This window comes from Phyllobates terribilis, unplaced genomic scaffold, assembly GCF_046119375.1.
Source record: "Phyllobates terribilis strain yellow unplaced genomic scaffold, ASM4611937v1 Scaffold_4__5_contigs__length_816908805, whole genome shotgun sequence".
Taxonomy (NCBI): Eukaryota; Metazoa; Chordata; class Amphibia; order Anura; family Dendrobatidae; genus Phyllobates; species Phyllobates terribilis.
This window is the reverse complement of record NW_027362764.1, coordinates 677,797,680-677,821,776: the sequence shown is the minus strand read 5'-3', so window position 1 is coordinate 677,821,776 and position 24,097 is coordinate 677,797,680. Positions and strand designations below refer to the sequence as shown.

At 50.2% G+C, this 24,097-nt stretch overlaps 1 non-coding gene and 10 pseudogenes across 1 annotated transcript; all 11 read left to right on the top strand.

The window, feature by feature from the left end:
- The first annotated feature begins 10,369 nt into the window (after positions 1-10,369).
- On the top strand, positions 10,370-10,489 carry LOC141268569 (5S ribosomal RNA; annotated as a pseudogene).
- Positions 10,490-11,615: 1,126 nt separating this feature from the next.
- LOC141268804 (5S ribosomal RNA) lies at positions 11,616-11,734 on the top strand (annotated as a pseudogene).
- Positions 11,735-12,355: 621 nt separating this feature from the next.
- Positions 12,356-12,475, top strand: LOC141270124 (5S ribosomal RNA; annotated as a pseudogene).
- Positions 12,476-13,450: 975 nt separating this feature from the next.
- Positions 13,451-13,569, top strand: LOC141268095 (5S ribosomal RNA; annotated as a pseudogene).
- A 4,049-nt stretch (positions 13,570-17,618) lies between these two features.
- On the top strand, positions 17,619-17,737 carry LOC141266214 (5S ribosomal RNA). Its single transcript, XR_012320267.1, has one exon. It is a non-coding gene; the product is annotated as a 5S ribosomal RNA (ribosomal RNA).
- A 619-nt stretch (positions 17,738-18,356) lies between these two features.
- LOC141267719 (5S ribosomal RNA) lies at positions 18,357-18,476 on the top strand (annotated as a pseudogene).
- A 942-nt stretch (positions 18,477-19,418) lies between these two features.
- Positions 19,419-19,538, top strand: LOC141268563 (5S ribosomal RNA; annotated as a pseudogene).
- A 620-nt stretch (positions 19,539-20,158) lies between these two features.
- LOC141268884 (5S ribosomal RNA) lies at positions 20,159-20,278 on the top strand (annotated as a pseudogene).
- A 1,505-nt stretch (positions 20,279-21,783) lies between these two features.
- Positions 21,784-21,903, top strand: LOC141268712 (5S ribosomal RNA; annotated as a pseudogene).
- Positions 21,904-22,844: 941 nt separating this feature from the next.
- On the top strand, positions 22,845-22,963 carry LOC141269412 (5S ribosomal RNA; annotated as a pseudogene).
- A 621-nt stretch (positions 22,964-23,584) lies between these two features.
- On the top strand, positions 23,585-23,704 carry LOC141267784 (5S ribosomal RNA; annotated as a pseudogene).
- Positions 23,705-24,097: the final 393 nt, after the last annotated feature.

The following is a 24,097-nucleotide window of genomic DNA, read 5'->3' as shown; positions in this document are numbered from 1 at the left end:
TAATAATTATTAAAGAAATATAGAAATATATATATGTAGATACTGTAATACCTAATTATGTATTATAATTTCCTCAGAATTAAATATATTTTTGTACCTTCACATAAAGAAACATTTTTTTTTTCAAACATACAAACATACGAGGCCTCTGTCACATCAATCACACTTAGCAGCTGTTGATTTACTCATCTGTCACCTTCACTCTGACATTCTGTAACGGGTCTGGGAGGCGGAACCTCTGAGCTACTATACAAGGGGGCGTTCCTTGTAAGGGAGCGGGTGGCGACCAGGGTAGACGGGCAGGCAGTCACAGCAGGTGACTGGGACAGTCTCTGAATGAACGGACAGGAGGTCACAGCAAGTGACCGGGGCAGTCTCTGGATGAACGGGCAGGAGGTCACGGCAAGTGACCGGGCCAGTCTCTGGATGAACGGGCAGGAGGTCACGGCAAGTGACAGGGGCAGTCTCTGGATGAACGGGCAGGAGGTCACGGCAAGTGACCTGGGCAGTCTCTGGGTAAAGGATTGGTATGACCTGTGGCGGCAGATGATAGACGTGAGCTCCCAGGTGAGCAGGCGGGAGTCTCTGGATAAACGGGTGGTCACAGCATGTGACGGCGGAGCCTCCAGGAAGACCAACAGACAGGTAGCAGATGAGCGCTCCCAGGTGAGCGGGCAGGAGTCTCTGGACAGGCGGGTGGTCACAGCACGTGACGGCAGAGCCTCCTGGTAGGCTAGCAGACAGGCAGCAGATGAGCGCTCCCAGGTGAGCGGGCAAGCTGGTCCTTAGACAGACTGACAGGAGTTGGAAGGCAGACCGTCGGACCTCAGGCAAGCAGGCAGGTAGAAGATGTGCGCTCCCAGGTGAGCGGGCAAGCTGGTCCTTAGACAGACTGACAGAAGTTGGAGGGCAGACCGTCGGACCTCAGGCTAGCAGGCAGGTAGCAGGATATCAGGCAGGAATTAGACAGCAGACTGGCAGGAATCTGGCAGGTATCTGGCAGGTAACTGGCAATGAGACCTGAGGGCTGAAGCAGAGTAGTGAACAGTGCTACAACATTGCTCGGGCACCTCCATTTTGGAGGAGGTGCCTTTTATATGGGAGGTCCTCTGGCAATTGGCCGGGGACTCCTTAGGACGGCGCGCGCGGTCCCTTTAAGAGAGGGGGAGCGCGCGCGCGCCCTAAGCACACTGCCGGGGAAGGAGCGCGTGCCGGAAGCAGCGGGGAGAGAAGCGCTGGAGGACGCCGCGCCAGGAGCGGGGAGGTGAGAGGGACGGCGTCTCTGCCTAGAACGGGGCAGAGACGCCGATGCTACAGTACCCCCCCCTTTAGGCCCCCTCTTTTTTTGGCCAGAAAGAAATTTCTCAAGGAGAAGCGGGGCGTTGATGTTCTCCCTGGGTTCCCAAGTTCTCTCCTCAGGACCAAACCCCTTCCAATCTACCAGAAAAAAGGTTTTTCATCTTACCCTCTTGGAGGCCAGAATACTCTCTACCTCAAAGATGTCATCAGCGGAAACCGGAGCAGGAGGGGCACCTGGATTTTTGGAAAAAAAGTTAAAGACAACGGGTTTGAGGAGAGATACGTGGAAGGAGTTGGGGATCCGTAGGGTGGCCGGGAGTTTTAATTTGTAGGCCACAGGGTTAATTTGCCTGAGGACTTCGAAGGGGCCGATGAATCGAGGACCCAACTTGTAGGAGGGTACTTTGAGCCGCACATGTTTGGATGAGAGCCAAACCTTGTCTCCCGGACGGAATTGGGGCGGATCCAGACGTCTCTTATCAGCATATCTCTTCATCCGCTCAGAGGAGAGAAGAAGAGCGGACCTGGTGCTCTCCCAAATAGTAGAAAATTCGCTGACAAGAGACTCCGCAGCAGGGTTGTCCACAGAAACGGAGACAGGAAGTGGAATCCGGGGATGTTGGCCACCGACTATAAAGAACGGGGATTTGGAAGAGGACTCGCTCTCATGGTTGTTATAAGAGAACTCGGCCCATGGTAAGAGATCCACCTAGTCCGAGTGGTGAGCATCAACGAAGTGCCGGAGGTAGCTGGACAAGATCTGATTGATCCGCTCCACTTGACCATTGGACTGAGGGTGGTAAGCGGAGGAGAAATCCAGGGTAATGTCCAGCAGCTTACATGTGGCTCTCCAGAAGCGAGAGGTGAACTGAACCCCACGATCCGACACGATGTGGAGGGGCAGACCATGGAGACGGAAGATGTGGCGGATAAAGTCTTTAGCCAGCTCGGGTGCAGACGGAAGACCAGGCAGGGGAATGAAGTGGGCCATCTGAGAAAAACGGTCAGCGACAACCCAAATGACTGTACAACCGGCAGAAACTGGAAGGTCGGTGATAAAGTCCATAGCGATGTGTTGCCAAGGAGCAGTAGGTACGGGAAGGGGCAGGAGATGGCCGGCAGGTAGATGTCGGGGAACTTTGTTACGGGCACAGGATGAACAGGCCGCGATGAAGTCTACCACGTCCTTACGCAGGGTAGGCCACCAGTAATGCCGGGTAATAAGTTGGAAGGTCTTCTTTTGGCCAGCATGGCCAGCTAGTTTAGAAGAATTTCCCAGCGAAGAACCCTCTCCCGATCTGGCACAGCTACGAACGTCTTACCGGGTGGAAGACGAGTCAGATCCAAGGGGGCCACATTCATCACCTTGGAGGAGTCGATGATGTGCGTAGGTTCCTCCTCTTGATCGGAGGACAAGAAGGACCGGGACAAGGCATCAGCTTTGACGTTCTTGTCCGCCGGACGGAAATGAAGAATGAAGTCGAAGCGGGCAAAAAACAACGACCACCGGGCCTGGCGAGGATTGAGTCTCTGGGCATTTTGGAGATATGCCAGGTTTTTGTGATCCGTGTAGATAATTACCGGGTAGAGAGCCCCTTCAAGCAGATAGCGCCACTCTCCCAGTGCCAATTTGATGGCTAGCAATTCCCGGTCTCCAATGGAGTAGTTGCGCTCCGACGAGGAGAAGATTTTGGAGAAGAAGCCGCACGTTACCATTCTCCCGGTAGAAGACTTCTGGGTGAGCACCGCTCCGGCTCTGGAGGAGGAGGCATCAACCTCCAGGTAGAATTGTTTATTACAGTCCGGACGGTGCAGGACGGGAGCAGAGGCGAAGGCTTTCTTTAGGGAAAGGAAGGCCTCCTCGGCTTCAGGCGACCATGTCCTGGGGTTAGCCCCCTTACGGGTAAGTGCAGATATGGGAGCAGTCCGAGACGAGAAGTGTGGGATGAAAAGACGATAATAATTAGCGAAGCCCAGGAATCGCTGTATCGCCTTCAAACCTTCAGGACGAGGCCATTTTAGAACGGAAGAGAGCTTCTCGGGATCCATTTGCAGACCTGTTTGGGAGATGACATAGCCCAAGAACGGAAGGGAGGTCTGATCGAAGAGGCACTTCTCGTATTTGGCGTAAAGGTGGTTCTGCCGAAGCCTAAGCAGGACCTGACGAACATCCCTCCGGTGTGTGGGGAGATCCGGAGAGAAGACCAAGATATCGTCCAGGTATACCACTACGCAGGAGTACAGGAGGTCATGGAAGATGTCGTTGACTAGTTCCTGAAAGACCGCGGGAGCATTACAGAGACCGAAGGGCATCACAAGGTACTCGTAGTGACCGTCCCGGGTATTGAATGCCGTCTTCCACTCGTCTCCTTGACGGATACGGACCAGATTATACGCTCCTCGTAGATCCAGCTTGGAGAAGATCCTGGCGCCCTTGAGACGGTCAAACAATTCGGAGATGAGTGGCAGGGGATATTAGTTTTTTACCGTGATGAGATTGAGTCCTCTGTAGTCAATACAGGGACGTAGCGAGTCATCTTTCTTTTTGACAAAGAAAAATCCGGCTCCAGCCGGGGAGGTAGATTTTCGGATAAATCCCCTAGCCAGATTCTCTTCAATGTACTCAGACATGGCTCGGGTCTCGGCTGCAGACAACGGGTAGATACGCCCACGGGGAGGAGTGGTGCCAGGTACCAGGTCAATCGGGCAATCGTATGGCCTATGGGGTGGCAACGTCTCAGCTTCCTTCTTACCGATGACGTCTGCATAGGGCCAGTAGGGAGCCGGGAGACCAGGTAAGTTAGCTGGAGTAGGCTGAGGGCGAAGTGGACGGACCGGGACCAGGCAGGTCCTATGGCAGTCAGGACCCCATTGGAGTACTTCACCGGACCGCCAGTTCAATACGGGTTCATGTGTCTGGAGCCAAGGTAGACCTAGCAACAGGGAGTGAGAAAGTCCGGACAGCACATGGAATGAGATCTCCTCAGAGTGCAGCATTCCCACCTGCAGGGTTATGGGTTCGGTGACGAGCAGGATGGTCTCCGAGAGAAGTCTTCCATCCACGGAGGCGACTGACAATGGTTCAGCCAAGGACTTGGTGGGAATATGGTATCTCTCTACCAGAGACTGGGAGATGAGGTTTCCAGCAGCTCCAGAATCCAGATGGGCGAGTTCAAAGAGACGGTTCTCTCCCCAAGCAATAGAGACCGGTAAGGTCAGAGATTGAGAGGGCTTACTTTTGTCTAGGACGACCTCTCCGAGTGGTCCTAGACACTGGCGTTTCCCGGTTTTTCCGGGCAGGAACGGATGAAGTGCTTCATACTGCCACAATAGAAACAGCTTCCCTCGGCTCGGCGAGATTCTTGGCGAGAACCGACCATCTTGGTCTGGTCGACCTGCATAGGCTCAGGAGAGTGTAGCTGAGGAGAGACGGAGGGAGTGATGGGTTTCTGGAAAGTAGGAGCTAGACGTGGAACCCTCCTCTCACGGGTGACCTCTTTGGCACGCTCCTGGAACCGCAGGTCAATCCGGGTGGCAAGAGTTATAAGGTCATCGAGAGTGGTAGGAATGTCCCGACCGGCAAGTTCATCTTTAATACGGCCGGACAGACCCTCCCAGAAGACGGAAACCAGAGCGTCATTATCCCAGGCCAGCTCCGAGGCAAGGGTACGGAACCGTATGGCATATTGGCCCTCGGTGAGACTTCCCTGACGGAGGCGTAGCAGAGATGATGCGGATGAGGTCTTCCGTCCGGGTTCGTCGAAGACTTTCCGGAAAGCCGTGAGAAAGGCAGGCAAGTCGGACACCAGGGGGTCTCCTCTCTCCCATAGAGGATTTAGCCAGGCCAAGGCCTCCCCGGTGAGATGGGACATGATGAAGGCAATTTTGGCTCGGTCGGAGTTAAACTGGTGAGACAGGAGTTCAAAGTGCAGGGTGCACTGATTTATGAAGCCCCGAGCCTGGGCGGAGTCGCCTCCGAAACGAGGAGGTGCAGAAAGCCGTGGTCCGGGGTAGGATACCATGTTATTAGTGGGCAGTGGAGCTGCCGGATTGCGAGTCATGACACTGGCGGTGGTTGCAGGCAGAGCAGTCAGAGTGTCCAGGCGAGAATTGACATTCCGCAGGTGACCCAGGATGGACTCCTGTTGGGACCTCTGACGGGACAGTTCATGACACAGGTCCGATAGCGAGGGAGCTTGGGTGCCACCGGGTTCCATGGCCCGAGCAAACTGTAACGGGTCTGGGAGGCGGAACCTCTGAGCTACTATACAAGGGGGCGGTCCTTGTAAGGGAGCGGGTGGCGACCAGGGTAGACGGGCAGGCAGTCACAGCAGGTGACTGGGACAGTCTCTGAATGAACGGACAGGAGGTCACGGCAAGTGACCGGGGCAGTCTCTGGATGAACGGGCAGGAGGTCACGGCAAGTGACCAGGGCAGTCTCTGGATGAACGGGCAGGAGGTCACGGCAAGTGACCGGGGCAGTCTCTGGGTAAAGGATTGGTACGACCTGTGGCGGCAGATGATAGACGTGAGCTCCCAGGTGAGCAGGCGAGAGTCTCTGGATAAATGGGTGGTCACAGCATGTGACGGCGGAGCCTCCAGGAAGACCAACAGACAGGTAGCAGATGAGCGCTCCCAGGTGAGCGGGCAGGAGTCTCTGGACAAGCGGGTGGTCACAGCACGTGACGGCAGAGCCTCCTGGTAGGCTAGCAGACAGGCAGCAGATGAGCGCTCCCAGGTGAGCGGGCAAGCTGGTACTTAGACAGACTGACAAGAGTTGGAAGGCAGACCGTCGGACCTCAGGCAAGCAGGCAGGTAGAAGATGTGCGCTGCCAGGTGAGCGGGCAAGCTGGTCCTTAGACAGACTGACAGAAGTTGGAGGGCAGACCGTCGGACCTCAGGCTAGCAGGCAGGTAGCAGGATATCAGGCAGGAATTAGACAGCAGACTGGCAGGAATCTGGCAGGTATCTGGCAGGTAACTGGCAACGAGACCTGAGGGCTGAAGCAGAGTAGTGAACAGTGCTACAACATTGCTCGGGCACCTCCATTTTGGAGGAGGTGCCTTTTATATGGGAGGTCCTCCGGCAATTGGCCGGGGACGCCTTAGGACGGCGCGCGCGGTCCCTTTAAGAGAGGGGGAGCGCGCGCGCGCGCGCCCTAAGCACACTGCCGGGGAAGGAGCGCGTGCCGGAAGCAGCGGGAGAGAAGCGCTGGAGGACGCCGCGCCAGGAGCGGTGAGGTGAGACGGACGGCGTCTCTGCCTAGAACGGGGCAGAGACGCCGATGCTACACATTCACAGATCTGTTCAACTCAAACATTCCACATATGAAGTTTTAGATATATATATATATATATATATATTTAACCCAAAATTGTTGTATCCCAATTTATTAATGCGCATTGCCATATCAATTAAATATCTTTATATTTCTTTGAATATTCCCCAAGTACATATTATATAATATGAGAGTAAGTCACTGGAATTTCAGACACTTGAAAAAACTCTTGTCTTAGATTCTTTTTTCACTGGATGCCCGGTCTTAAGTTACATCAGTTGAAAATAGAATGAATGGGATCCTATACTATTAGCTCAAAGTTCAAAGGCCGCAGCTGTCACACGTCATGCTGTAAAGCTACTTTAATTTGCACGAACACTTCATGCACAGAAAATATTAGCAACACAAAAGAATTAATAAGTATTACATATATATTATAGTTCAACTAGATATATTGTTATTATTTTAAAACGTTATACACATAAAATCATGCAATTTTTTCACTTCCTGTGTGAATAAAGAAATAAATCCAATTTTAGAGTTCTTTGATCAAATCCTGCTTTGGAATGAAAACTCTAAGGAAATATAAGAAAATAAAATTAAATATCAAATTCATACAGAAACAGAATTATTTAAATATCTTATACATATATTGGTTGGTTCTAATGTAATTCAAAATATTGCTACTTAAATTTATATATATGAAGTTCTAATTTATTAATTAATATATATATATATTTTATAAACGTATATATAAATACAATTATACGCAATCTCTACTTAGACAAGTGTATATATATATATATATATATATATATATATATATATATATATGAACTATTAGAAACTATGTAACTACAATTTTACTATATAAGATTATAAATAAATATTGAGACATTGTATTACATTTTGATACAACATTATAATTACAGTTTTTCCTTAGCCACTCCCTAAACCAAATCTTCTGTCTCTCTCAAATATCTCCAGGAACGCCCTATTTAGGAAAGACATTTTTCTATCCTTCAAAACCTCAGAGAACTGCCTGTTCTTCTGTCCACATTCCATGACGTCACTGTGAGTTGGTCGTCTCACCTGTCTCTGTCCATCAGTTTCAGCCATTTTCCTTTTTAGAGAATCACAGTTCTGACTGAGAATTAACTCATTCTGTGGAGAGATGGATCTTTGCACTGGCTGATATGGCTTATAACATATATGAAATCTTCTGCGTATTTGATAGAGTTCACTATGGGGATGACTCAGTCTAGGAGAGTTTGATATTGGCTTTTGGTAAGATTTTACCTTTCCTGGTTTTATAAATTTAGCTTGATTTATTTTCTTTTCACGATTCTCATGTTTTCTAACAAAATCCAGCATCTGCGGACATTCAAATAATGAATTTTTTTGTGATGCCATAACTTGGGAAACTGAATTTAGGAATTTGAATTTTTGTACAAAAGTTATCATATGTTGTACTTTTCCATTTTTGATGAGAGCTTTGTACAACCGTTCAAATATGGACATGAATGTATATGTACATTCCTTCCTACCAATCCTTAGTTTCTGCAGATCTTCTATGTTGGGAAAATCCTTTGTGACACAATAAATCAAATATCTTAATCTGTCCGAATCATTTTCCCATCCATTAGGAGAGTCATTTTCACAGAGCATTAAATGTAAACGTCTGGACAATGTCACAGGAATCCATATTTTAAATAATTGATTCCTCTCCTCATTGGATAAATCAAACTTATCAGAGAAGCTCTCAAATGTCTCTGAATTTCTACAGGCATGGATTTTGACATCATATTTTGGCATGATTTTGTATAATTTCAGCAAATTTTTCCTCATTTTAATTTGGAGTTGAGCCTGGGTAATTCCAGAATTCTCTGATATTTTTAGTGGCTCTTGTACGTCCGTTCCTCCTACGTCACTCACGTCTCCTCCCACATCACCTAGTATGTCGGTTTCTCGTATGTCAGTCATGTCTCCTCCCATGTCAGGTTTCTGTATGTCCGTCTCTTGGTCAGACCCAAGGTCACCTTCAGTTACAGACACGTGTCTTACTTCTTGTTCATTTTCCACATTACAGTCAGAATCAGTATCACTGTCTGACACTTCTACACTTTTTTCCTGCTTAGAAATCTCTAACACAAGACTATGAAAAAAATCTACCAAATGTAGAATATTTCTCAATTTCTGTTTGTCTCTTTTTACCAATTTAGAAGTTAACTGTAAATTCTGCAATTCACATTCTTTGTATAAACTGAGCCACAAAACTTCTATGTCATCTCCTACATTAACTTTGAAATTAATATTACTTTGTTTAGCAAAAGAAGAAATTATATCCATATTTTGCTTACCTTAAGATTTCTTGGCTTCTCTTTATCAGCACGTCCTGTCTTCAGTTCGTCTGATTCTTTTCCTGTGTGATTCTGTTCCTTGTTAGTACCTCTGCTTCCTGTCTTTCCTCAGTCTGTAGGTCCTTTCTGCTTCTCGTGACAAACTAGTGAATTTACTGACACGTGAACAATAGCTGTTCAGCTCGTCAGGACTCCCCCCTTGTTCACGGAAGAAATTCACTTACTTAATTTAAAAAACAAAAAAACAGGACTGGCTGGCTCACCATTGTAAAATAATACTCTTCCTGTATTATTTTTTTCTACTGAGGACTTCTCAAAGTATCAATATCACGATATTCTTATAAAAAAATATATCTATTTATTCTTGGATTGTCCATTAAAAAGAATCAGATTGCAGCAGGTACATACAATAATTAGTTATAAAGTAATTGTCCATTTGTCCATAATTTGCTTAATTGTTGAGATTCACCCATCTTTCCTTGGATCCTGGCTGGTAAATCATGTCTTTGTCCAGCATGTGTCCAGGCCTACATGTCATCTGCTTCTCAGCATGAAGATTCTGTGTCTTGAGGGGTGGGCAGAGCAAGAGAGCCCCCCCTTTCTGTACCATGGGCTTTTATAGCCAGTCGTATGGACACCTGTTCTACATATGGTAGTGAACCAAAAATACACACACAAATAGCGCATGTCAACTAGACACGATGGCTGAGGCATAGAACTCAGAAAAATGATTATCGATTAACATTCCAAATGAATTTCCATAATTAACCATTTAACAGAGACCGCCTGGGAATGCCAGGTGCTGTAGGCTTTTGCTTTTTCCTTCTTTCCACCAGCAGGGGGCAATCTCTTCTATGCCTTTTTTCCATTCCCTTTCACAAGTGCACACATTCATTCACTTTTCTTTTTTTCATTTGCTTTCTCTCTTGCGCTATTTCATCTCTGCAAAATACCAGCATCCTTCTGATCACCGTGGGCCTCTAGCATTGTTGCTTATTTACTTTTAATACTATGCTCCTTTTCACCAGGACCAGCGTCTCCCGGGTTGCTGGAGGCAACCACCGGTAACCCCAAGCAGAAGACCTTTGCAGGCAACACGACCCTCCCCCCTGAAGAGCAGCTCAAAGTCACTGGCAACCATCTCACCCTCTTCCTTCATTCACCCCTGGACGTCTCGCTCAGCCCCCAAGTTACGGGTCCAGCTTGCTCTTTCTGTCACATTACCGCGATGAAGGGTTTAGCCTGCAGGAGACCCTGCGCCGAGACATTTTTGAAGACACCTGATGCGGCGGGTGAATCACTGCTAAACAAACCACACCTGTAGGGACGGTACAGCCTTTGCATGGACCCTTCGGAGCCCGCCCCGTCACGGCCAGATTGCTCGCCACCAAGCGATCCTGAGAAAGGCTGGCCGGGCGATGGATTGAGCAGCGTCTACTGGCTTTGCCACCTTGGATACGCCCGATCTCGTCTGATCTCGGAAGCAAAGCAGGGTTGGGCTCGGACAGTACTTGGATGGGAGACCTCCTGGGAGCATCCGGTGCTGTAGATCATTTTGATGACTTTTTGCCCTACTGCCCAGCTTGGCTAGCATGGAACGGCGCCTTGCCGGACACCGACCTTAAGTAACTTAGATCAGGGTTCCCCAACTCCAGTCCTCAAGGCCCACCAACAGGTCATGTTTTCAGGATTTCCTTAGTATTACACAGGTGATAATTGCATCACCTGCACAGGCAATAATTCCATCACCTGTGCAATACTAAGGAAATCCTGAAAACATGACCTGTTGGTGGGCCTTGAGGACTGGAGTTGGGGAACCCTGACTTAGATGATGGAAGTCCCAAGGCCTCTGAGCCAGTTGGCAGCTAAGTACGCTACCCCGCCGCCTTCACGCAGGCCTGACACCAAGCTCCTTGCCACGGCTAGGAGTGCTTATTGACTCCGCAGCTCGCCGTGTGGAAATGATGGCGTTAAAAGCACTCGGGGCCGTGAAGGGGCCAGGCTTTCAGCAGGTGCCCAGGGAAGGCTTTGGATGCCGGCCGCCTAGCGAGGGCCAGCAGAAGTAACATGTTTCTCTGCAAAGAAGCTTGTGTAATCAAGCCAGACGGCTGACAAAGAGCTAACCTCAGTGCAAGGAAGGTGCGGAAGGAATTGGGGAGGGGGGGGTGATTCCTGCTAGGGCCCTAAAATCATAAAACAGGCAGGAGAGTCTGATGCATGGTGACGGAGAGGTCGTAGGGGCAGATAGGGGGTGTTGTCACGTGCGAGCACGTGTGCATGCTGGCTTGTGTGTGAGAGTGCGCTTCCTAGGTGTGGCGCGCTGCAGACAGTCAAAGGGATTGTTCCCTTTCATTAAAAGTTAATCCCCGGCTGCAGGCTATTAGAAAGCAACTAACCACGCTCTACTCACCCTACCCGGGTCTACCGGTGAGTCTCGCCTCTGCTCCCGGCCTGTGGCATTGGCCGTGAAGCTGACGATCCGACGACAGAGCTGCAGCCGATCAGTGAGCTCAGCGGCTCTGAGTGGGGCCTTCTGTCTACAAGACCTTTTAAGGAAGCCAGCAAAAAAATTGAAGAGAAGGGAAAGCACAAAAGGACCTGGTCTTGCTGAGCACTGGAAAGGGCAGCCGGCAGCCAGACTTTAAAGTAGAAAAGCAACAAGTGAGAGGCTTGTCTCTGCCTATGGCCACACCACACTGAACATGCCCGATCTCATCTGATATTGGAAGCTAAGCAGGGTCGGGCCTGATTATTACATGGATGGGAGACCACCTGGGAATACCAGGTGCTGTTGGCTTTTGCTTTTTCCTTCCTTCCACCAGCAGGGGGCACTCTCTTCTATGCCTTTTTTCCATTCCCTTTCACAAGTGCACACATTCATTCTCTTTTTTTTTTTTCATTTGCTTTCTCTCTTGCGCTATTTCATCTCTGCAAAATACCAGCATCCTTCTGATCACCGTGGGCCTCCAGCATTGTTGCTTATTTACTTTTAATACTAGGCTCCTTTTCACCAGGACCAGCGTCTCCCGGGTGGCTGGAGGCAACCACCGGTAACCCCAAGCAGAAGACCTTTGCAGGCAACACGACCCTCCCCCCTGAAGAGCAGCTCAAAGTCACTGGCAACCATCTCACCCTCTTCCTTCATTCACCCCTGGACGTCTCGCTCAGCCCCCGAGTTACGTGTCCAGCTTGCTCTTTCTGTCACATTATCGCGATGAAGGGTTTAGCCTGCAGGAGACCCTGCGCCGAGCCATTTTTGAAGACACCTGATGCGGCGGGTGAATCACTGCTAAATAAACCACACCTGTAGGGACGGCACAGCCTTTGCATGGACCTTTCAAGGCCCGCCCCGTCACGGCCAGATTGCTCGCCACCAAGCGATCCTGAGAAAGGCTGGCCGGGTGATGGATCGAGCAGCGGCTACTGGCCATACCACTTTGGATACGCCTGATCTCGTCTGATCTTGGAAGCAAAGCAGGGCTGGGCTCAGACAGTAATTGGATGGGATACCTCCTGGGAACACCGGGTGCTGTAGACCATTTTGATGACGTTTTGCCCTACTGCCCAGCTCGGCTAGCATGGAACGGCGCCTTGCCGGACACCGACCTTAAGTAACTTAGATGATGGAAGCCCCAAGGCCTCTGAGCCAGTTGGCAGCTAAGTACGCTACCCCGCCGCCTTCACGCAGGGCTGACACCGAGCTCCTTGCCACGGCTAGGAGTGCTTATTGACTCCGCAGCTCGCCGTGTGGAAATGATGGTGTTAAAAGCACCCGGGGCCGTGAAGGGGCCAGGCTTTCAGCAGGTGCCCAGGGAAGGTTTTGGATGCCGGATGCCTAGCGAGGGCCAGCAGAAGTAACATGTTTCTCTGCAAAGAAGCTTGTGTAACCAAGCCAGACGGCTGACAAAGAGCTAACCTCAGTGCAAGGAAGGCAAGGAAGGTGCGGAAGGAATTGGGGAGGGGTGGGGGGGGATTCCTGCTAGGGCCCTGAAATCATAAAACAGGCAGAAGAGTCTGACGCATGGTGACGGAGAGGTTGTATGGGCAGATAGGGGGTGTTGTCACGTGCGAGCACGTGTGCATGCTGGCTTGTGTGTGAGAGTGCGCTTCCTAGGTGTGGCGCGCTGCAGACAGTCAAAGGGATTGTTCCCTTTCATTAAAAGTTAATCCCCGGCTGCAGGCTATTAGAAAGCAACTAACCGTTCTCTACTCACCCTACCGTTGAGTCTCGCCTCTGCTCCCGGCCTGTGGCATTGGCCGTGAAGCTGACGTTCCGTCGACAGCGCTGCAGCCGATCAGTGAGCTCAGTGGCTCTGAGTGGGGCGTTCTGTCTACAAGACCTTTTAAGGAAGCCAGCAAAAAATTTGAAGAGAAGTGAAAGCACAAAAGGACCTGGTCTTACTGAACACTGGAAAGGGCATCCGGAAGCCAGACTTCAAAGAAGAAAAGCAGCAAGTGAGAGGCTTGTCTGTACCTTCAAAGTAGAAAAGCAGCAATTGAGAGGCTTGCCAGTGCCTGCAGCCAAACCACCCTGAACACGCCCGATCTTGTCTGATATTGGAAGCTAATCAGGGTTGGGCCTGGTTAGTACTTGGATGGGAGACCACCTGCAAATACCAGGTGCTGTAGGCTTTTGCTTTTTCCTTCCTTCCACCAGCAGGGGGCACTCCCTTCTATGCCTTTTTTCCATTCCCTTTCAAAAGTGCACACATTCATTCTCTTTTCTTTTTTTCATTTGCTTTCTCTCTTGCGCTATTTCATCTCTGCAAAATACCAGCATCCTTCTGATCACCGTGGGCCTCCAGCATTGTTGCTTATTTACTTTTATTACTAGGCTCCTTTTCACCAGGACCAGCGTCTCCCGGGTGGCTGGAGGCAACCACCGGTAACCCCAAGCAGAAGACCTTTGCAGGCAACACGACCATCCCCCCTGAAGAGCAGCTCAAAGTCACTGGCAACCATCTCACCCTCTTCCTTCATTCACCCCTGGACGTCTCGCTCCGCCCCCAAGTTACGGGTCCAGCTTGCTCTTTCTGTCACATTACCGCGATGAAGGGTTTAGCCTGCAGGAGACCCTGCGCCGAGACATTTTTGAAGACACCTGATGCGGCGGGTGAATCACTGCTAAACAAACCACACCTGTAGGGACGGCACAGCCTTTGCATGGACCCTTCGGAGCCCGCCCCGTCACGGCCAGATTGCTCGCCACCAAGCGATCCTGAGAAAGGCTGGCCGGGCGATGGATTGAGTAGTGTCTACTGGCCTTACCACGTTGGATATGATCGATCTCGTCTGATCTTGGAAGCAAAGCAGGGCTGGGCTCGGACAGTACTTGGATGGGAGACCTCCTGGGAATACTGCGTGCTCTAGACCATTTTGATGACCTTTTGCCCTACTGCCCAGCTCCGCTAGCATGGAACGGCACCTTGCCGGACACCGACCTTAAGTAACTTAGATGATGGAAGCCCCAAGGCCTCTGAGTCAGTTGGCAGCTAAGTACGCTACCCCGCCGCCTTCACGCAGGCCTGACACCGAGCTCCTTGCCACGGTTAGGAGTGCTTTTTTACTCCGCAGCTCGCCGTGTGGAAATGATGGCGTTAAAATCACCCGGGGCCGTGAAGGGGCCAGGCTTTCAGCAGGTGCCCAGGGAAGGTTTTGGATGCCGGCCGCCTAGCGAGGGCCAGCAGAAGTAACATGTTTCTCTGCAAAGAAGCTTGTGTAACCAAGCCAGACGGCTGACAAAGAGCTAACCTCAGTGCAAGGAAGGTTATCCTTATCCTCTCTTGCTGACAACTTTATCTTCCAAAAGGTAGGGGAGAAAACAAGGGGATCTGCTACTTTGGATCTAATCCTTATAAACAGGGAGGAAATGGTTGAGGAGGTAAAGGTGGCTGGGACCCTAGGAGGCAGCGATCATGCTATTATAGAATTTTGGATAACTAGAGGAGGAAGACATGTGAATACTCAAACTTCAAGGTTATATTTTAGAAAGGCAGATTTTAAGAGACTCAGAAAGAGAATAGGAAGGATCCAATGGCTGGATGTCCTTAAGGACAAAAATGTCCAGGAAGGATGGGAAATTTTTAAAAATGAGATTCTCAAAGCACAATCGTTAACAATCCCGAAAAGGAGGAAGAATGGGAAGCATTTAAGGAAACCAGGATGGATGAACACAGAACTTAAACACATGCTAAAAAGAAAGAAAGAAATGTTTATTAAATGGAAAGAGGGAGGCATATCTAAAGAAGATTATAATGCAGTCTGCAGATCCTGTAGGGCACGTATCAGATTAGCTAAAGCTGACAATGAATTAAGGCTTGCAAGAGATGTCAAAAGCAATAAAAAAGGATTTTGGGGGTATGTCAAAAGTAAAAGAAAAGTCAAAGATGCTATAGGATTTTTACAGGATGAAAATGGAGAAATGGGAAGAGAGGATGTTGAGAAGGCCGAACTTTTTCATTCCTATTTTGCATCTGTTTTCTCTCAGAAAGAAAATGTAACATCAATTGATATTCACTGTCCTTTTAAAGGAATAGAGGAATCCAAGTTATCTGTAAACAGAAAGATTGTGAGGGAATATTTAGCTAACATAAATGAGTTCAAGTCTCCAGGTCCAGATGAATTACACCCCAGAGTACTGAAGGAGATCATAGAAGAAATTTTAGAACCACTCTCCATAATCTTTGAAAATTCTTGGAGAACAGGAGAAGTCCCAGAAGACTGGAGAAGAGCAAATGTTGTTCCTATCTTCAAAAAGGGGAAGAAGGTGGACCCAGGGAACTATAGGCCGGTGAGTCTGACTTCTATACCAGGAAAGATCTTTGAACAAATTATTAAACAACATGTATGTAAGTACATGGATAAGAATGAAGTGATTAACCAGAGTCAGCATGGGTTTGTAACTAACAAGTCATGTCAGACTATCTTAATTTCCTTCTATGACAGAATCACTGACTGGGTGGATCAGGGAAATGCTGTAGATATAGTATTTCTTGACTTCAGCAAAGCATTTGACAAAGTATCTCACACCATCCTTATTGAAAAAATGACCAAGTATGCAATGGACCAGGCAACTGTTAGGTGGATTCATAACTGGCTTAGTGATCGGACTCAAAGGGTGGTTGTAAATGGCTTCACATCCAGCTGGATGAATGTCTCAAGTGGGGTACCACAGGGCTCCGTCCTGGGACCTGTATTGTTCAACATCTTTATCAATGATTTAGATGAAGGAATTGAGGGTAAACTGATTAAATTTGCTGATGACACAAAGCTAGGAGGGATAGCTAATACTAGAGAAGAGAGAGAGAGGATTCAAAAAGACCTAAATAAACTGGAGCAGTGGGCAGCAACCAACAGAATGGTTTTTAACAGGGAAAAATGCAAAGTACTACATCTGGGCAATAAAAATGAAAAAAGCATATACAGAATGGGAGGAATAGAGCTAAGCAACAGTACATGTGAAAAAGACTTAGGTATACTAATAGATCATAGACTGAACATGAGTCAACAGTGTGATGCAGCAGCAAAAAAGGCAAATACAATTCTGGGATGTATTAACAGAAGCATACAGTCTAGATCACGTGAAGTCATTATCGGTCTTTACTCCTCTTTGGTCAGACCTCATCTGGAATACTGTGTACAGTTTTGGGCACCACATTTTAAAAAAGACATAGACAAACTGGAGCAAGTTCAGAGAAGAGCGACCAGAATGGTGACTGGTCTGCAAACCATGTCCTATGAGGAACAGTTGCAGGATTTGGGAATGTTTAGCTTGCAAAAAAGAAGACTGAGAGGAGACATAAAAGCTGTCTACAAATATGTCAAGGGCTGTCACATTGTAGAAGGATCATCTTTATTCTCATTTGCACAAGGAAAGACTAGAAGCAATGGGATGAAACTAAATGGGAGGAGACACAGATTAGATATTAGAAAAAACTTTTTGACAGTTAGGGTGATTAATGAGTGGAACAGGCAGCCACGAGAGGTGGTGAGTTCCCCTTCAATGGACGTCTTCAAACAGAGGCTGGACAGACATCTGTCTGAGATGATCTAGTGAATCCTGCTTTGAGCAGGGGGTTGGAACAGATGACCAAGGAGGTCCCTTCCAACTCTACCATTCTATGATTCTATGATTCTATGAAGGCAAGGAAGGAATTGGGGAGGGGGGGGTGATTCCTGCTAGCGCCCTGATATCATAAAACAGGCAGGAGAGTCTGACACATGGAGACGGAGAGGTTGTAGGGGCAGATAGAGGGTGTTGTCACGTGCGAGCACGTGTGCATGCTCGCTTGTGTGTGAGAGTGCGATTCCTAGGTGTGGCGCGCTGCAGACAGTCAAAGGGATTGTTCACTTTCATTAAAAGTTAATCCCCGGCTGCAGGCTATTAGAAAGCAACTAACCACGCTCTACTCACCCTACCCGGGTCTACCGGTGAGTCTCGCCTCTGCTTCCGGCCTGTGGCATTGGCCGTGAAGCTGACGTTCCGTCGACAGCGCTGCAGCCGATCAGTGAGCTCAGCGGCTCTGAGTGGGGCGTTCTATCTACAAGACCTTTTAAGGAAGCCAGCAAAAAAATTGAAGAAAAGGGAAAGCACAAAAGGACCTGGTCTTGCTGAGCACTGGAAAGGGCAGCCGGCAGCCAGACGTCAAAATAGAAAAGCAGCAAGTGAGAAGCTTGTCTCCGCCTACGGCCACACCACCCTGAACACGCCCGATGTCATCTGATCTTGGAAGCTAAGCAGGGTTGGGCCTGGTTAGTACTTGGATGGGAGACCACCTGGGAATACCAGGTGCTGTAGGCTTTTGCTTTTTCCTTTCTTCCACCAGCAGGGGGCACTCTCTTCTATGCCTTTTTTCCACTCCCTTTCACAAGTGCACACATTCATTCTTTTCTTATTTTCATTTGCTTTCTCTCTTGCGCTATTTCATCTCTGCAAAATACCAGCATCCTTCTGATCACCGTGGGCCTCCAGCATTGTTGCTTCTTTACTTTTAATACTAGGATCCTTTTCACCAGGACCAGCGTCTCCCGCGTGGCTGGAGGCAAACACCGGTAACCCCAAGCAGAAGACCTTTGCAGGCAACACGACCCTCCCCCCTGAAGAGCAGCTCAAAGTCACTGGCAACCATCTCACCCTCTTCCTTCATTCACCCCTGGACGTCTCGCTCCGCCCCCAAGTTATGGGTCCTGCTTGCTCTTTCTGTCACATTACCATGATGAAGGGTTTAGCCTGCAGGAGACCCTGCGCCGAGACATTTTTGAAGACACCTGATGCAGCGGGTGAATCACTGCTAAACAAACCACACCTGTAGGGACGGCACAGCCTTTGCATGGACCCTTCGGAGCCCGCCCCGTCACGGCCAGATTGCTCGCCACCAAGCGATCCTGAGAAAGGCTGGCCGGGCGATGGATCGAGCAGCGTCTACTGGCCATACCACCTTGGATACGCCCGATCTCATCTGATCTCGAAAGCAAAGCAGGGCTGGGCTTGGACAGTACTTGGATTGGAGACTTCCTGGGAACACCGGGTGCTGTAGACCATTTTGATGACGTTTTGCCCTACAGCCCAGCTCGGCTAGCATGGAACGGCGCCTTGCCGGACACCAACCTTAAGTAACTTAGATGATGGAAGCCCCAAGGTCTCTGAGCCAGTTGGCAGCTAAGTACGCTACCGCGCCGCCTTCACGCAGGCTTGACACCGAGCTCCTTGCCACGGCTAGGAGTGCTTATTGACTCCGGTGCTCGCCGTGTGGAAATGATGGCGTTAAAAGCACCCGGGGCCGTGAAGGGGCCAGGCTTTCAGCAGGTGCCCAGGGAAGGTTTTGGATGCCGGCCGCCTAGCGAGGGCCAGCAGAAGTAACATGTTTCTCTGCAAAGAAGCTTGTGTAACCAAGCCAGACGGCTGACAAAGAGCTAACGTCAGTGCAAGGAAGGCAAGGAAGGTGCGGAAGGAATTGGGGAGGGGGGGGGTGATTCCTGCTAGGGCCCTGAAATCATAAAACAGGCAGGAGAGTCTGACGCATGGTGACGGAGAGGATGTAGGGGCAGATAGGGGGTGTTGTCATGTGCGAGCACGTGTGCATGCTGGCTTGTGTGTGAGAGTGCGCTTCCTAGGTGTGGCGCGCTGCAGACAGTCAAAGAAATTGTTCCCTTTCAATAAAAGTTAATCCCCGGCTGCAGGCTATTAGAAAGCAACTAACCGCACTCTACTCACCCTACCCGGGTCTACCGGTGAGTCTCGCCTCTGCTCTCGGCCTGTGGCATTGGCCGTGAAGCAGAAGTTCCGTCGACAGCGCTGCAACTGATCAGTGAGCTCAGCGGCTCTGAGTGGCGCGTTGTGTCTACAAGACCTTTTAATTAAGCCAGCAAAAAAATTGAAGAGAAGAGAAAGCACAAAAGGACCTGGTCTTGCTGAGCACTGGAAAGGCCAGCCGGCAGCCAGACTTCAAAGTAGAAAAGCAGCAAGTGAGAGGCTTGTCTCTGCCTACGGCCACACCACCCTGAACATGCCTGATCTCATCTGATCTCAGAAGCTAAGCAGTGTTGGAGACTGGTTAGTACTTGGAAGGAAGACCACCTGGGACTACCAGTTGCTGTAGGCTTTTGCTTTTCCTTTCCTTCCACCAGCAGGCGGCACTCTTTCTGTGCCTTTTTTCTATTCCCTTTCACAAGTGCACACATTCATTCTCTTTTCTTTTTATCATTTGCTTTCTCTCTTGCGCTATTTCATCTCTGCAAAATACCAGCATCCTTCTGATCACCGTGGGCCTCCAGCATTGTTGCTTCTTTACTTTTAATACTAGGCTCCTTTTCACCAGGACCAGCGTCTCCCGCGTGGCTGGAGGCAATCACCGGTAACCCCAAGCAGAAGACCTTTGCAGGCAACATGACCCTCAACCCTGAAGAGCAGCTCAAAGTCACTGGCAACCATCTCACCCTCTTCCTTCATTCACCCCTGGACGTATCGCTCCACCCCCACGTTACGGGTCCAGCTTGCTCTTTCTGTCACATTCCCGCGATGAAGGGTTTAGCCTGCAGGAGACCCTGCGCCGAGACATTTTTCAAGACACCTGATGCGGCGGGTGAATCACTGCTAAACAAACCAACCCTGTAGGGACGGCACAGCCTTTGCATGGACCCTTCGGAGCCCGCCCCATCACGGCCAGATTGCTCGCCACCAAGCGATCCTGAGAAAGGCTGGCCGGGCGATGGATCGAGCAGCGTCTACTGGCCATATCACCTTGGATATGCCCGATCTCATCTGATCTTGGAAGCAAAGCAGGGCTGGGCTTGTACAGTACTTCATTGGGAGACCTCCTGGGAACACCGGGTGCTGTAGACCATTTTGATGACGTTTTGCCCTACTGCCCAGCTTGGCTAGCATGGAACGGCGCCTTGCCAGACACCGACCTTAAGTAACTTAGATGATGGAAGCCCCAAGGCCTCTGAGCCAGTTGACAGCTAAGTACGCTACCCTGCCGCCTTCACGCAGGGCTGACACTGAGCTCTTTGCCACGGCTAGGAGTGCTTATTGACTCCGCAGCTTGCAGTGTGGAAATGATGGCGTTAAAAGCGCCCGGGGCTGTGAAGGGGCCAGGCTTTCAGCAGGTGCCAAGGTAAGGTTTTGGATGCCGGCCGCCTAGCGAGGGCCTGCAGAAGTAACATGTTTCTCTGAAAAGAAGCTTGTGTAACCAAGTCAGACGGCTGACAAAGAGCTAACCTCAGTGCAAGGAAGGAAAGGAAGGTGCGGAAGGAATTGGGGAGGGGGGGTGATTCCTGCTAGGGCCCTGAAATCATAAAACAGGCAGGAGAGTCTGACGCATGGTGACGGAGAGGTTGTAGGGGCAGATTGGGGGTGTTGTCACGTGCGAGCACGTGTGCATGCTGGCTTGTGTGTGAGAGTGTGCTTCCTAGGTGTGGCGCGCTGCAGACAGTCAAAGGGATTGTTCCCTTTCATTAAAATTTAATCCCCGGCTGCAGGCTATTAGAAAGCAACTAACCGCGCTCTACTCAACCTGCCCGGGTCTACCGGTGAGTCTCGCCTGTGCTACCGGCCTGTGGCATTGGCCGTGAAGCTGACGTTCCGTCGAGAGCGCTGCAGCCGATCAGTGAGTTCAGCGGCTCTGAGTGGGGCGTTCTATCTACAAGACCTTTTAAGGAAGCCAGCAAAAAAATTGGTTAGTACTTGGATGGGAGACCGCCTGGGAATACCAGGTACTGTAGGCTTTTGCTTTTTCTTTCCTTCCACCAGCAGGGGGCACTCTCTTCTATGACTTTTTTCCATTCCCTTTCACAAGTGCACACATTCATTCTCTTTTCTTTTTTTCATTTGCTTTCTCTCTTGCGCTATTTCATCTCTGCAAAATACCAGCATCCTTCTGATCACCGTGGGCCTCCAGCATTGTTGCTTCTTTACTTTTAATACTAGGCTCCTTTTCACCAGGACCAGTGTCTCCCGTGTGGCTAGAGGCAACCACCGGTAACCCCAAGCAGAAGACCTTTGCAGGAAACACGACCCTCCCCCCTGAAGAGCAGCTCAAAGTCCCTGGCAACCATCTCACCCTCTTCCTTCATTCACCCCTGAACGTCTCGCTCCGCCCCCAAGTTACGGGTCCAGCATGCTCTTTCTGTCACATTACCGCGATGAAGGGTTTAGCCTGCAGGAGACCCTGCGCCGATACATTTTTGAAGACACCTGATGCGGCGCGTCAATCACTGCTAAACAAACCACACCTGTAGGGACGGCACAGCCTTTGCATGGACCCTTCGGAGCCCGCCCCGTCACAGCCAGATTGCTCACCACCAAGCGATCCTGAGAAAGGCTGGCCGGGCAATGGATCGAGCAGCGTCTACTGGCCATACCACCTTGGATACGCCTGATCTCGTCTGATCTCAAAAGCAAAGCAATGCAGGATTCGGACAGTACTTGGATGGGAGACCTCCTGGGAACACCGGGTGCTGTAGACCATTTTGATGACGTTTTGCCCTACTGCCCAGCTCTGCTAGCATGGAACGGCGCCTTGCCGGACACCGACCTTAAGTAACTTAGATGATGGAAGCCCCAAAGCCTCTGAGCCAGTTGGCAGCTAAGTACGCTACCCTGCCGCCTTCACGCAGGCCTGACACCGAGCTCCTTGCCACGGCTAGGAGTGCTTATTGACTCCGCAGCTCGACGTGTGGAAATGATGGCGTTAAAAGCACCTGGGGCCGTGAAGGGGCCAGGCTTTCAGCAGGTGCCCAGGGAAGGTTTTGGATGCCGGCCGCCTAGCGAGGGCCAGCAGAAGTAACATGTTTCTCTGCAAAGAAGCTTGTGTAACCAAGCCAGACGGCTGACAAAGAGCTAACCTCAGTGCAAAGAAGGCAAGGAAGGTGTGGAAGGAATTGGGGAGGGGGGGGTGATTCCTGCTAGGGCCCTGAAATCATAAAACAGGCAGGAGAGTCTGACGCATGGTGACGGAGAGGATGTTGGGGCAGATTAGGGGTGTTGTCACGTGCGAGCACGTGTGCATGCTGGCTTGTGTGTGAGAGTGCGCTTCCTAGGTGTGGCGCGCTGCAGACAGTCAAAGGGATTGTTCCCTTTCATTAAAAGTTAATCCCCTGCTGCAGGCTATTAGAAAGCAACTAACCGCGCTCTACTCACCCTACCCGGGTCTACCGGTGAGTCTAGCCTCTGCTCCCGGCATGAGGCATTGGCCGTGAAGCTGACGTTCCGTCGACAGCGCTGCAGCCAATCAGTGAACTCAGCGGCTCTGAGTGGGGCGTTGGGTCTACAAGACCTTTTAAGGAAGCCAGCAAAAAAATTGAAGAGAAGGGAAAGCACAAAAGGACCTGGTCTTGCTGAGCACTGGAAAGGGCAGCCGGCAGCCAGACGTCAAAGTAGAAAAGCAGCAAGTGAGAAGCATGTCTGTGCCTAAGGCCACAGCACCCTGAACGTGCCCGATCTTGCCTGATCTTGGAAGCTAAGCAGGGTTGGGCCTGGTTAATACTTGGATGGGAGACTGCCTGGGAATACCAGGTGCTGTAGGCTTTTGCTTTTTCCTTCCTTCCACCAGCAGGGGGCAATCTCTTCTATGCCTTTTTTCCATTCCCTTTCACAAGTGCACACATTCATTCTCTTTTCTTTTTTTCATTTGCTTTCTCTCTTGCGATATTTCATCTCTGCAAAATACCAGCATCCTTCTGATCACCGTGGGCCTCCAGCATTGTTGCTTCTTTACTTTTAATACTAGGCTCCTTTTCACCAGGACCAGCGTCTCCCGCGTGGCTGGAGGCAATCACCGGTAACCCCAAGCAGAAGACCTTTGCAGGCAACATGACCCTCAACCCTGAAGAGCAGCTCAAAGTCACTGGCAACCATCTCACCCTCTTCGTTCATTCACCCCTGGATGTCTCGCTCCGCCCCCAAGTTACGGGTCCAGCTTGCTCTTTCTGTCACATTACCGCGATGAAGGGTTTAGCCTGCAGGTGACCCTGCGCCAAGACATTTTTGAAGACACCTGATGCGGCGGGTGAATCACTGCTAAACAAACCACACCTGTAGGGATGGCACAGCCTTTGCATGGACCCTTCGGAGCCCGCCCCGTCACGTCCAGATTGCTCGCCACCAAGCGATCCTGAGAAAGTCTGGCCGGGCGATGAATCGAGTAGCGTCTACTGGCCATACCACCTTGGATATGCCTGATCTCGTCTGATCTCGGAAGCAAAGCAGGGATGGGCTTGGACAGTACTTGGATGGGATACCTCCTGGGAACACCGGGTGCTGTAGACCATTTTGATGACGTTTTGCCCTACTGCCCAGCTCGGCTAGCATGGAACGGCGCCTTGCCGGACACCGACCTTAAGTAACTTAGATGATGGAAGCCCCAAGGCCTCTGAGCCAGTTGGCAGCTAAGTACGCTACCCCGCCGCCTTCACGCAGGCCTGACACCGAGCTCCTTGCCACGGCTAGGAGTGCTTATTGACTCCGCAGCTCGCCGTGTGGAAATGATGGCATTAAAAGCACCCGGGGCCGTGAAGGGGCCAGGCTTTCAGCAGGTGCCCAGGGAAGGTTTTGGATGCCGGCTGCCTAGCGAGGGCCAGCAGAAGTAACATGTTTCTCTGCAAAGAAGCTTGTGTAACCAAGCCAGACGGCTGACAAAGAGCTAACCTCAGTGCAAGGAAG